This window comes from Myxocyprinus asiaticus, chromosome 20 (assembly GCF_019703515.2).
Source record: "Myxocyprinus asiaticus isolate MX2 ecotype Aquarium Trade chromosome 20, UBuf_Myxa_2, whole genome shotgun sequence".
Classification (NCBI taxonomy): domain Eukaryota; kingdom Metazoa; phylum Chordata; class Actinopteri; order Cypriniformes; family Catostomidae; genus Myxocyprinus; species Myxocyprinus asiaticus.
The window spans coordinates 40077854-40092130 of NC_059363.1; the positions used below are offsets into that span (position 1 = coordinate 40077854).

The window sequence follows — 14277 nt, forward strand, 5'->3', positions numbered from 1 at the left end:
ACTGTTTTACATGTGATGCTACATGAGGCTCTAGAATCGACCTAGTTTCAACAGTTTGAGTACATTTTGGGTATCAGAAAATCCCATCTTGGACATGCATGCTTCACAATCCTATATCCTATATCTTAATGATCCTTTATCACAAAACATACAATACTGCATATAAGCTTGCCAGTTGCGGAATCGACACAAATCCCCTCTCTCTCTCTCATTTTCTTCATTTTTCTTTTCATTTTTTATTCTGCTTCAACTTCACTAAGTTTTAAGTCGCACTATTGGTTAAATGTAGATGTCTGAAATCTTTCTCATATGGATCTTGGCCTTCATTGTTTTCACGTCAATAATATTGTCAGCAGACAACATCACTGCTGCCTCTTGACCCATCAAAGCAATACAATGACGCTTCAGAGTGTTTTCCAGTCCCAGAACTCTGGATCAAAAGGCCACTTTGTCTTTAAGGCCAACAATATGTCATAACGGAGTGAGTTCAGAATTGGTGGATCATCTTCCAAGTGTCTCAACAGTATAATAAGAGTCTAGAGATGGATTTACTAGGAACTCAGTGAGTTGACAAGCCAGTTTCACTTCTAAGTCCAAAGGCAGCAAACAAAAGATTGTTTTGCAGATAGTGATATTGCAGTTCTCACAGACATGAAATCCCATTTTTAGCACTTGAATGCTCATTTCGATGCACACTGAAAGTCCATCTTTTCTAATCTGAAGAATCAAAAATGTCATTGTCACCTGAGTGCCATTGCCTTATTTTCCATAAAATATTGAAACAAAAAAAAATTGCTAATCTCAGCCTGAATAGCATTGATGAGGAGTAGAACACTCTCCCAGAAAGGCGTGATAAGAGTCTGCACTGCTTCAAGAAGACCTGTTTTGATTCGAGCCATATTAGAAGCTTACTCCAAAACAGTTTCAGTTCCCTGTAAGATAAATACGAATACTTCAATATATCCACTTAAAGTTAACGGTACCTTCACTGGTTTTTAAACAACAGTAATCAAATATAAGTATGATAAATATTAATTATAAATTATTAATGATATTTCTTGCTAAACATATTTTACGTGATTAAACATTTAATTATTACTACTGTAAGTAAATTTCAAACAAAGAGTGACTGTTACAACAAGACCGGCAGAAACATTTAGAGTGAGAATAAGGTTATTACCAGGCACAATAAACATCCCCACTGAGAAGCTGGCGCTTAAAATGCAGTATAAAGACTGAGAGCTCCTTTCTCATCTTCCTCTGACTCTAAATTACAAATCATGTCCAGAGCATCTTTGCAGTCTACATCCTTTATCTGCCCAAAATAACAGAGAAATTAGATTACACATTTAAACATGAACGGTAATTGCTAAGCTAATGAAAATAAAATAAAAATAAAAAACATTAATTTGATTAATTTAATTAATAACGACATGTTGGGATGGAAATAGTGAAATCATGCTGAAATGCAACAAAACATTGTAATGAATGTAATTTTATTTGGTAAACTTTTGGTTGCTTAAATTTGATTTAAAATCAAGTCTAAAGAAGAATCAATTAATATTTCTAATACAAAATATTATATAGGAACCAAACATACTGTAAGTTACAAGAAAAAGAAAAAAACATGCCAGCTATATTTTTGATATATTTATATATATATATATATATATATATATAATAATAATTGTATATATATATATATATATATATATATATATATATATATATATATATATATATATATATATATATATACACACACATACATACATTACTGTGCAAAAGTCTTATAAGATTTTTCACAAAAACATTTGTCTTTAGATGGTCAGATATCTTCAGCTTTAGTGTCAATAGAAAATATACATTTTAAACTCCCGAAAATTCGCAAATAGAATAGAATAGAAGAACAGGGAGCTCTGCAAAAGATAGCATGGCCCCCACAGAGCCCCTCCACTGAACATAGAGTCAGTCTGTGATTGCATGAAGAGACAGAAGCAGTTGAGACAGCCTAAATAGATAGAATTCCAAGAAGCTTGGAACATCCTATCTGCTAACAACCAAGAAAAACTGTCCAGGTGACCTAGGAGAATTGGTACTGTTTTGAATGCAAAGGTAGCTTTTTTATGTTTACTGGACTTTGTATGACCTTAATTGATAAAATCCTACACCCATTCTCCATCTTCTAGTACTAAAACCTCGTCCCCTAAACTTTGAATTAGCCAGGAATAGTACAATGAAGCTTCATGACCTTTTTTAAAAGCAGCAAGCACCATCTCAAGATTGTCTGCTACTTTCGAGGGCTGCGTACTACACCCAAAGGTGGTACGAATAGATGGCGCAGCTGTAAGTACCTGAAGAATTGAGATCTGGGAATTCTAAACAGCTGAATAATAATTTCAAAGGATCTCAACACTCCATTTTCATACAGGTCACCCAGCGTATAGTAACACCCTTCCCAATCCATTCTGTCCAGAAGAAAGGGGACAATTAATGCACAATTTTGGGTTGAACCAAATACTTGCGCAAAGTTCAGATGACAAATGTCTGAAATAAACACACAAGAAAAATTTTGGCTGGCTTTATATTGAACAGGAAGTTCTTGCCACTAATTTTGCCATTGCTAACAGAAGAAGTTAAATTACACCCCGTTATCCCGCATTTGCACTCGGTATGGTCAAAAGTATCCAGAGCATTTAATTCGGATATTTATCTAAATGTTGCCTCGAGTTTATGGCTGAATCCTAAACTACATATTAATAAGTCCCCTTTCTGCTGGTCAGAGTGGATTGTGAGGGGGTTTCTACACTCGGTGACCTATATAAGAGTAGTGTGTTGAGATCCTTTGAAAATTTGTTACAACATTTTGGGATCCCCAGATCTCAGTTTTGTTTAGGTATCTACAGCTGCGCCACTTGTTCTGTACTAATTTTGGGAATAGCATTCACCCCCCTAAAGCGGCAGATACTATGAGAGTGGTGATTACTGCTTTTGGAAAAGATCATGAAGCATTAGTGGCATTAACACTATTATTATAATATAATAATATAATATTATTATAATTATCATGAGGCATTAACACCTTGTTAATTCAGAGTCCGGGGGCTGGAACCTCGACCAATCACATTAGATTATAGGAGAAAGATTTAAACTTGGAATTGGAGGAGGGAGTGGGCTGGGATTCTAAATAAACGTCAAGACTGCATCTAGAGACGCAAGGGTGTGCCTTGTTCAATTCAAGATTTTATTTAAATTCTATTGGACCCCCTCTAGATTGTATAGACTTGGTCTTAAAGACACACCCATACCCAATCAGAGGATGGAGATATAACCCATGTCTTTTGGGGGTGTGTTGAAATGCAGGAGTTTTCCACTGCATTGTTTGTTTATATGTGTTGATGGTATAAGCTGTGCTGTACTTATACTGTCAGCAGACAGATAAACACAGAGAGAGACACAGACAGCTTTTTTCTCTGTTTTCCTCTTAACTAAAATCTAATGTGGACCCAGGCAATTGCCGAGTTGGAAAGTATACGCTCGACTAGAACAGCTGAAGCAGAAGAGGTGAGAGAATTAGAAAGGATATTAATAGAGACAAGAGGGATTAGTAATCATTTTTGGAAAGAAACTGAGAACATAGATTATATAGGACAGACAAGGGAATTAACAGAACAAAAGAAGACTTCATCACAAATTTAAAGGAAATAGAACAGGAATAGCCATGAGTGGACTGGCAACCCGTAGTGAATAAAATTTTGACCGTTGAGCCATTGGTAAAACAACTGGAGGGACTTTATATGCTGTGTCCTATTCTACTGGGGCAATTAGCAGTGTCAACAGAAATACCCGCTAACTCAGTATACATCCCCTATTTTAGATGTGAGGTTCCCTATCTCAAAAGGAATTTAGGGAGCCATCAGCCAGAGAGACTAGGAGGAGGAGGAGTAACAGTTTTAAAGAATGTTTACCTTTGTCGACCAGTTTGGCAAAAAGATGAGAAGGCGCGCTGGTCAAACTCCGTCGGCGGGGCTTTCGAACAACGCTGCCGAGCATTCATCTAGCGAATCTCCGCTCTCTCCCTAACAAAAAGGATGAACTACATCTCCAAACAAGGACTTTTCAAACTATGCTGCCTTGTGCTTCACAGAAACCTGACTGAGTGAAGCTATTCCGGACAGTGCGTTACATCTGCTGGGCTTTCAGCTGTTCAGAGCGGATTGCATCGCGGAGTTAACAGGGAAAACGAGAGGTGGTGGAACATGCTTTTACATAAATGAAAGTTGATGAACAGATGTAACAACGTTAAAGAAGATGTGCTGTCCTAATTTGGAAGCGCTCTTTATTAACTGTAAACCTTTCTACTCGCCGCTGGAGTTTTCCTCGTTTATTCTGGTGTGTATATCGCGCCAAACGCGTGTTTGAATGCCGCGCTGCAACAGCTGGCTGATCAAATCACAGACACGGAACAACAATACCCGGACAGTTATTATTATTCTTGTGGATTTTAACAAAGCAAACCTCACATTTGAACTGCCCAAATACAAACAGCACATGACATGCCCAACCAGAGACAGAAATATACTGGATCATTGCTACACAACAATAAAGGATGCATATCGCTCTGTTCCTAGAGCAGCTTTGGGACTATCTGATCACTGTCTGGTTCATCATCTTCCAACCTACAGACAGAAATTAAAATCTGCTAAGCCTGTATTAAGGACTGTAAAGACATGGACCAACGGAGCAGAGCTGGAACTACAAGACTGCTTTGTCTGCACTGATTGGAGTGTTTTTAAGGCTGCAGACACCAATCTGGACGAGCTCACAGATACTGTTACATCATATATCAGTTTTTGTGAGGATATGTGCATTCCTACTAGGACATATTTAACATTTAACAACGACAAACCATGGTTTACAGCGGAACTCAGACAGCTTCATCAGGCCAAAGAGGATGCTTACAGAGTTGGGGATAAAGTCTTGTAAAATCAGGCCAGGAACACACTGAATAAGGGAATCAGAGTGGCTAAAAGAAGATACTCTGAGAAGCTGAAAAACAAGTTTTCAGCTAATGACCCTGAATCAGTGTGGAGTGGCATGAAACAACTTACGAATTATAGGACACCTGCCCCGAACCCTGTTGGTGGACCAACAACTGGCTGATGACCTGAATGTGTTCTACTGTAGATTTTTTGTAATTAACATTTTTATTGATTCATAAGCATATGACAGTGGAAAAAAACTCAACACATATATAAAGAATCAACATTTTACATTGAAACCCTACTAATACAATCCCACCCTGACCCCTAGAACACCCCTGTGGTCCCACATAACACACACAATCCCAAAAAAAAAAAAAAAAAAAAATAATAATAATAATATATATATATATATATATATATATATATATATATATATATATATATACACACACATAAAATAATATATATATATATATATATATATATATATATATACATACATATACACAAATAAATAAAATAATAATAAACATACATGATTAAACTAAACTACACTCTCCACATCCCTCCCCAAGAGTCCCCCAAAAAAACTAAATATTTGCCCCATTTTTTTAGCAAATAAGTCCCTAAACCCCAGCCTTCAGCGGTAGCCTCTTCAAATGCAGCTACCCTCCCCATTTCCACACACCACTCGGAAAAAGAGGGTGCGCCACTTGACTTCCAACCCCTTAAAATGACTTGCCTGCCGTTCATGAGACTGGTCATAACCCAATTTTTTATGTGATTATCCCCTAAATACATGACCGCCCCATCACCCAAAATACAGAGTCTGGGACAAAGCAAAACCTGAGTGTTCAAAACATCACACAAATACCTCTGAACCCTCAACCAAAACTCCTGGATCTTAACACACCCCCAAAAGACATGGGTAGTGTCTCCAACTTCTGACTGGCATCACCAACAAGTGGGTGTGTCTTTAAGACCAAGCCTATATAATCTAGAGTGTGTCCAATAAAATCTATGTAAAATCTCTTAGGTGAACCCTTGCATCTCTAGATACAGACTTAGTCCACACTCCATCCTCCAATTCCAAATTCAAATCTTTTTCCCATACTCTCTTGAGAGAAGTCAAGAATCCATCCCCCAGACTCTGAATTAGTAGGGAGTAATACACTGATGCTTCATGGCCTTTTCCAAAAGCAGCAATCATCTCTCCCAAAGCACCTGCCACTTTAGGGGGGTGCGTGCCACTCCCAAAAATAGTGCAGAGTAGGTGGCGAAGTTGTAAATACTTATAAAACTGAGATCTGGGAATGCCAAAATGTTGAACCAAATTTTCAAAAGGTCTCAATACTCCACCCTCAAATAGGTCACCAAGTGCATTAACCCCCCTCAAAATCCAATCTGACCAACAAAAAGGGGACTTAGTTTAGGGTTCAGCCATATGCTCGAGGCTGCGTTTAAATAAATATCCGAATTAAACACTCTGGACACTTTTGTCCATATCGAGTGCAAATGCAAAATAACGGGGTGCGACTTAAACTCTCCGGCTAGTTTGATCAAAAGGCTTTGCAGTGGGGCAAGAACTTCCTTTTCAATACAAAACCTGGGAGGGGCTCTCTCAGGTGGAAGCGACCAATGAGCCAAATGTCTAAGACCGAACGCATAATAATAAAACAAAATCTTGGGTAGGCCTAGCCCGCCTTTGTCAACTGGCCTATGTAACATTGAAATTTAACCTGGGGCGCTTACCGTTCCGAATAAAGGACTTCGCTATGCTATCAAATTGCTTGAAATAAGAGCGGGGGACATCTACAGGGAGAGACTGCAGTAAGTAATTGAATTTTTTTTAATTGCATTAACCTTCCCAATCATCGAAAAGTGTAATGAAGCCCACCTGTCCACATCATTCGAAAACCTTTTTATTAAAGGGTCAAAATAAACTCTGACTAAATCAGACAAATTTGTTGGGAATAAAATGCCCAAATACTTAATGCCCTGTTTGGGCCACTGGAAGGTGCCTGGCTGGAAGGCCGTTACTGGACAGTATGCTGTCAAAGACAAAGCTTCGGATTTTGACCAATTGACTTTGTATCCTGAGAACTTGGAAAAGGAATGAATAATTCTGTGGAGGCAAGGCATAGATCTAGTGGGGTCGGAGACGAACAATAAAATATCATCTGCGTAAGGCAGAAGCTTATGCACCACACCTCCCGCAATCACCCCTGGAAAATCCTCCTCTTTTCTTATTGCGACTGCAAATGGTTCCAGCGCAAGACAGAACAATAATGGGGAAAGAGGGCAACCCTGCCGAGTGCCCCTATTCAGAGTAAAATAATATGAAATTAATCCATTTGTTTGTACCGCTGCTGCATGGTGTTTATAAAGTAACCAATAAATGTACTCCCGAACCCATACATTTCCAAAATCTTAAAAAGATAATCCCATTCTACCACATCAAACACCTTTTCGGCGTCAAGTGAGATGGCAGCGACCGGAGACTGATCATTCGCTACTGACCACATAATATTGATGAGACGCCTAATGTTATCAGAAGAGCAATGGCCTGAATAAACCCCACCTGATCTATATGTATAAGAGATGTAATAACCTTACTTAATCAGTTAGTGTTGTGGCTTCTGCCACCTCTGTGAAACATCACTCTTGAAGTCTTGGGGTTTTGATGCCAGAAGATAGACTTTATTATCAGAGATAAAAAAAGCCGGTTCTTCCCATCACAACAACTACAACAACTAGGATGTTACACCTGCTTATACATATCATCTACCAAGGAGTGGCCAATAAATTCCATACATGTCACCATTCCTATTCTTTGACTCCAATCTGTTTATTTTAAGAAGTGGACAGGAGACACCTGTGGAGGAACCTCAACATATATTTTCTCAGCAGTCATGAGAGCAGTTTACTATATGTGAGCACATTCCTTTCCTACACAGGCTTCTCCACACACACACACACACAATAAGATTCATGCTTGACCATCAGAAATAATTGTAAATAAAATGGCTATATTAACATTGATTATATTTGATTAATTTATACTCAACTTGATAAAAATATTCTACATTAGCCAAACTTTTTGACAAAATTTTTACATCTAGTTGGATCAGGGAGATTGGACGGTAACTTTTACACTCGCTTGGATCTTTGTCCTTTTTAAGAATCAGACTGATCCGGGCTTGTGTCATGGTTGGAGGAAGCTTTCCATTCTTTAATGATTCAGTATAAACTTCTAACAAAAGTGGAGCTAGTTCTGTAGCATAGGATCTAAATAATTCTGCGGCAAATCCATCTGGCCCCGGAGCCTTGCCAGTAGGTAGGGACTTAATTACCTCGTCAAGTTCCTCCAAGGTTATCTCAGAATCAAGAGCGTTTTTTTGCTCAGTCTTCAGTTTAGGAAGATCTAATGGTTCCACAAAGTTTCTAATATCTTCATCAGTGATGAAGACGTGGAACTATAAAGATCAAGATAGAATTCTTTAAAGGCATTATTTTTTGTGATTAACATTTTATTAATTTTCAAAACAAAGAAAAACAAAACATATATACAGTGAATCGACATTAACACCCACTACTTCCCCTCCCCGATCAAGAACCCCACCCCAAACGAACATCCCAGTGGTCTTACATAAGTACACACATTTATAGAGAATAAAATAATAAATAAATATATACATATATATACACACACACATACACATACATACATAAACATTTACACACACACACACACACACACACATACATATATACTATATATATATACACATATACACATATACATACACCTATAATAAACATACAACTCTAAACTATACCTCTCTCTCTCCAGACCCACTGTGAGAGCCCCCCAAAAACGTCAAATATCTACCCCATTTGCCAATAAAAGTATCCCATATCCCCAGCCTTCTACATGATACCTCTTCGAAGGCTGCCACCCTTCCCATCTCCTCGCACCATTCCCAAATTGAGGGTGCTCCCACCGACTTCCAACCCCTTAAAACAATCTGCCTGCCTATCATCGCACTAGTGAGGATCCAATTGTTTATGTATTTATCACCTACGTCGATGACTGCCCCATCACCCAAAACACAGAGTCTGGGGCAAAACGAAATCCGAATGCCCAACACGTCACACAGAACACTCTGTACCTTCAACCAAAATTCCTGAATCTCAGCGCACCACCAAAAAACATGGGCCATGTCTCCTTCCTCTGATTGGCATCGCCAGGGTGTGTCTTTAAGACCAAGTCTATACAATTTAGAGGGGGTCCAATAGAACCGATGTAAAATCTTGAATTGTATAAGGCGCACCCTTGCATCTCTCAATGCAGTTTTTATGTTTTTTAAAATCCTAGCCCATTCTCTCTCCTCCAATTCCAGGTTTAAATCTTTCTCCATAATCTCTTGAGAGTGGTTGAGACTCCGTCCCCCAGACTCTGAATTAATAAGGAGTAATACACTGATGCCTCATGGCCCTTTCCAAAAGCAGAAATCACCACTCCTAGAGTATCTGCTGCTTTAGGGGGGGTGTATGCTACTCCCAAAAATAGTACAGAGCAAATGGTGTAACTGAAGATACCTAAAAAACTGCGATCTGGGGATCCCAAAATATTGAACCAGATTTTCAAAGGATCTCATCACACCGCTCTCGTAAAGATCACTGAGTGAATTAACCCCCCTTGCAATCCACTCTGACCAACAAAAAGGGGACTTATTAATGCATAGTTTGGGGTTTAGCCATAGGCTCGAGGCAACATTTAGATAAATATCTGAATTAAACACTCTGGACACTTTTGTCCATACTGAGTGTAAATGTGAAATAATGGGGTGTGATTTAACTTCTCTATTTAATTTGATGGAAAGGCTGTGTAATGTCAAAATAGGGGCAAGGAGTTCTTGTTCAATGCAGAACCAGGGAGGGGCTCTTTCAGGTGGAAGCGACCAATGAGCCAAATGTCTGAGACCGAATGCATAATAATAAAACAAAATCTTGGGTAGGCCTAGCCCACCTTTGTCAATCGACCTATGTAATTGACTGAAATGTAGTCTGGGGCGCTTACCACTCCAAATGAAAGACTTCACTATGCTATCAAATTGCTTGAAATAAGAGAGGGGGACATCTACAGGGAGAGACTGTAGCAAGTAGTTAAATCTCATTTTAATAACATTAACCTTCCCAATCATCGATAAATGTAATGAAACCCACCTGTCTACATCGCTCGAAAACCGTTTTATTAAAGGGTCAAAATAAACTCTGACTAAATCAGACAAATTTGTTGGGAATAAAATGCCCAAATACTTAATGCCCTGTTTGGGCCACTGGAAGGCGCCTGGCTGGAAGGCCGTTACTGGACAGTATGCTGTCAAAGACAAAGCTTCGGATTTAGACCAATTGACTTTGTATCCTGAGAACTTGGAAAAGGAATTAATAATTCTGTGGAGGCAAGGCATAGATCTAGTGGGGTCGGAGACGAATAATAAAATATCATCTACATAAAGCAAAAGCTTATGCGCCACACCTCCCGCCGCCACCCCTGGAAAATCATCATCTTTTCTTATCATGGCTGCTAATGGTTCCAGGGCAAGACAGAACAATAATGGAGAAAGAGGGCAGCCCTGACGGGTGCCCCTATCCAGAGAAAAATAATCTGAAATTAATCAATTTGTTTGTACCGCTGCTACAGGGTGTTTATAAAGTAACTTAATCCAACCAATAAACGTACTCCCGAACCCATATATTTCCAAAATCTTAAAAAGATAATCCCATTCTACCATATCAAACGCCTTTTTGGCATCAAGTGAGATAGCAGCGACCGGAGTATGATCATTCGCCACTGACCACATGATGTTGATGAGACGCCTAATGTTGTCAGAAGAGCTGCGGCCCCGAATAAACCCCACCTGATCTATATGTATAAGAGATGTCATAACCTTACTTAATCGGTTAGCCAAAATTTTAGCCAGAATTTTTACATCTAGCTGGATCAGGGAAATTGGACGGTAACTTTTACACTCGCTTGGATCTTTGTCCTTTTTAAGAATCAGACTGATCCGGGCTTGTGTCATGGTTGGTGGAAGCTTTCCATTCTTTAATGATTCCGTATAAACTTCTAACAAAAGTGGAGCCAGTTCTGTAGCATAAGATCTAAAAAATTCAGCGGCAAAACCATCTGGCCCCGGAGCCTTACCAGTAGGTAGGGACTAGATTACCTCGTCAAGCTCCTCCAAGTTTATCTCAGTATCAAGAGAGTTTTTTTGCTCAATCGTCAGTTTAGGGAGTTCTAATGGTTCCACAAAGTTCCTAATATCCTCATCAGTAGACAAAGACGTGGAACTATAGAGATCAAGACAGAATTCTTTAAAAGCATTATTAATATCAATGGCTGAGGTAAAAATTTCACCACCAGCAGATTTCACTGAGGGAATAGTAGAAAAAGACTCTCTCTGCTTAATATATCTAGCCAAAAGCTTCCCTGCTTTGTCCCCCGACTCAAAGTATGACTGTCTTGCCCTGAACAACCAAAACTCCACTTTCTGCGACAGAATAGTATTATACCTGTATTTCAATCGGGTCAATTCTCTGAGGCCAACAGATGACATACGGCGCTTCAGCTCTGCTTCTGCACTTTTAATATTTCCTTCCAACTCCACAAGTTCTCGTGCTTTGAATTTTTTGATAAATGAGGCGTACTGTATGATTCGACCCCTAAGAACCACGTTAAGTGCCTCCCAAGCCACGCCCACAGAGGATACCGAGGACCAGTTGGTCTCCATATAGACACTGATTTCAGTCTTTAACATTTGTTGAAAATCAGGATTTTGCAAAAGGGATAGATTAAAGCGCCAATTATATGATTTCCTATGTCTAAACTCACCAGGGTGTGATCTGAAACTAAGATATTTCCAACTGAGCAATCAACAACAGATGAAATGAGGGACTTCGATATAAAAAAAAAAATCTATTCTAGAGTAAATCTTATGAACTGATGAAAAAAATGTATAAACCCTACCAGATGGGTTCAAAGTATCTACAAGACCAAGATTTTTACAGATCTGGTGAAGTGTCAATAGCTCTCGGGGGTTTACACACTTTTGCTTCACTTTGATCAAGGACTGAGTCCATCAAAAGATTAAAGTCTCCTCCCAATATTATGTCATGAGAGATGCCAGCAGCTTGCAACATCCCTTCAAGATCTATAAAAAAGCCCTGATCATCAGCGTTAGGTGCGTAAATATTAGCCAAAATCAACCTTTGCCCCTGAATTTCTCCTAACACAACAATGACTCTTCCTAATTTATCTTTAATCTGTTTGAGACATTTGAATTGTAGATGTTTATTTATTTATTTATTTATTTTTGGGGGGGGGGGGGGGATTTTTCCCCTTTTTCTCCCAATTTGGAATGCCCAATTCCCAATGCACTCTAAGTCCTCATGGTCGCATAGTGATTCGCCTCAGTCCAGGTGGCGGAGGACGAATCCCAGTTGCCTCCGCGTCTGAGACAGTCAACCCGTGCATCTTATCACGTGGCTTGTTGAGCGCCTTGCCACGGAGACATAACGCGTGTGGAGGCTTCACACCATTCACCGCGGCAACCACGTTCAATTCACCATGTGCCCCACCGAGAACAAACCACATTATAGCGACCACGAGGAGATTACCCCATATGACTCTACCCTCCCTAGCAACCGGGCCAATTTGGTTGCTTAAGAGACCTGGCTGGAGTCACTCAGCACGCCCTGGGATTCGAACTAGCAAACTAGCGAACTCCAGGGGTGGTAGCCAGCGTATTTTACCACTGAGCTACCCAGGCCCCCAATTGTAGATGTTTACAATGACTCCCCTGCTCTTACTTGAGCCAGCACTAAAGAAAACATGTCCACCCCATATCTTCCCAAATTTTTCAACTTCTTGCGGGGAAAGATGCGTTTCTTGAAGAAACACTATATCATATTTCTTGCACTTAAGAACAGAAATAACCTTCCTTCTTTTTATGGGGTGCCCCAACCCATTTACATTCCATGTGGAGAGAGATAGTACACTCATGTTAACATTTGACATATTGATATTGTAGAAAAAATAAATTGTGTGTCAAAAACAAAATTATACAGACCACATTCCCCATTAGTGAAACAGTCAACCCCCGAACATCTCCCCGAACAAAACAAACAGAAAAAAGAAAAACGTGTGCATTAACATTAGAGCAAATGAGTTCTTTTTCTGATGTAAGAGTTTCTTACGTTCCTTGAACCGATCGCGTTTCTCTCTTGTCGAACTCGCAAAGTCCGGGAACAAGAAAATATTATGGTTCTTCCAAGAAAGCTTCCCTTTGCTCCTCGTCTGGCGCAACACAAGATCTTTATCGGATGATCTCAGAAATCTGGCCAGAATCGATCGGGGCCTTTCTCCCTCAGCAGATCTCCGAGCCGGCACTCTGTGAGCTCGTTCGATTTCCAGCTTGCAGCCTGTTATGTCAAGCAGACTCGGGAAAAATTTGTCTAGGAATTTCACCATATCTCTGCCCTCCTCATGTTCAGGAATTCCAACAATTTGAACATTATTCCTGCGGCTTCTATTTTCAAGATCTTCAAGCTTTTCAAGGAGATGTTCCAGATCAACTTTGGTCATGGGCAGATTAGCGGTTAATTCCCTCTCCGAAGATTCCAAAAAATCTATTTGTTTTTCAACATCAGTCACTCTTGTACCTAACTCGGAGAATTTTATTTCCATCGCCGTGATCAATCGACATATTACAGCGAAAGTCAGCAAGAATCTTCTTCAACATCACCGACATGTTGGACAACTGATGCTGGATTCCTTCTCCCACCGTGCCATCCAAATCGAGTCCCTGGTCTGTAGGCCTGTCAGGGCTTTCATCCTGAACACGTAAGTGTCTTTTAATGTCTCTAGAGCCTGAGGATTTTGACGTCTTTGCCATGTTTTGCAACAAAGGGCAAATGTATAACTGGGTGTATCAAATTTCACCAGATTATAATATGAAAATAATCGAAAATTCAGCAAAGTGCGCAGAGCTCGTCGCTCACACGTCTGCTCCTTGCATGGCGTCACGTGACCTCTCTCAACAAAATACATTTCTAAATTCAAATTGCACTTTAAACTAAACGAAAACGCAATTAAAATAACAAAGTGATCAAAAATCTTATATATAACCACCTCAAATCCAAACATTTACCATCTCCAATGGCCCCATTTGCCAAGCATCCATCAAGGACAATAGGTGAAAAATTACTAATATCCTACAAATTAAGA

At 39.5% G+C, this 14277-nt stretch overlaps 1 protein-coding gene and 1 pseudogene across 1 annotated transcript in view; both read right to left on the reverse strand.

Annotated features, from left to right (window-relative positions):
- Positions 1–14277, reverse strand: part of LOC127411120 (uncharacterized) — a 418430-nt gene that overhangs the window by 64848 nt on the left and 339305 nt on the right. The window lies entirely within an intron of this gene.
- LOC127411119 (zinc finger protein 292-like) lies at positions 112–14218 on the reverse strand (annotated as a pseudogene).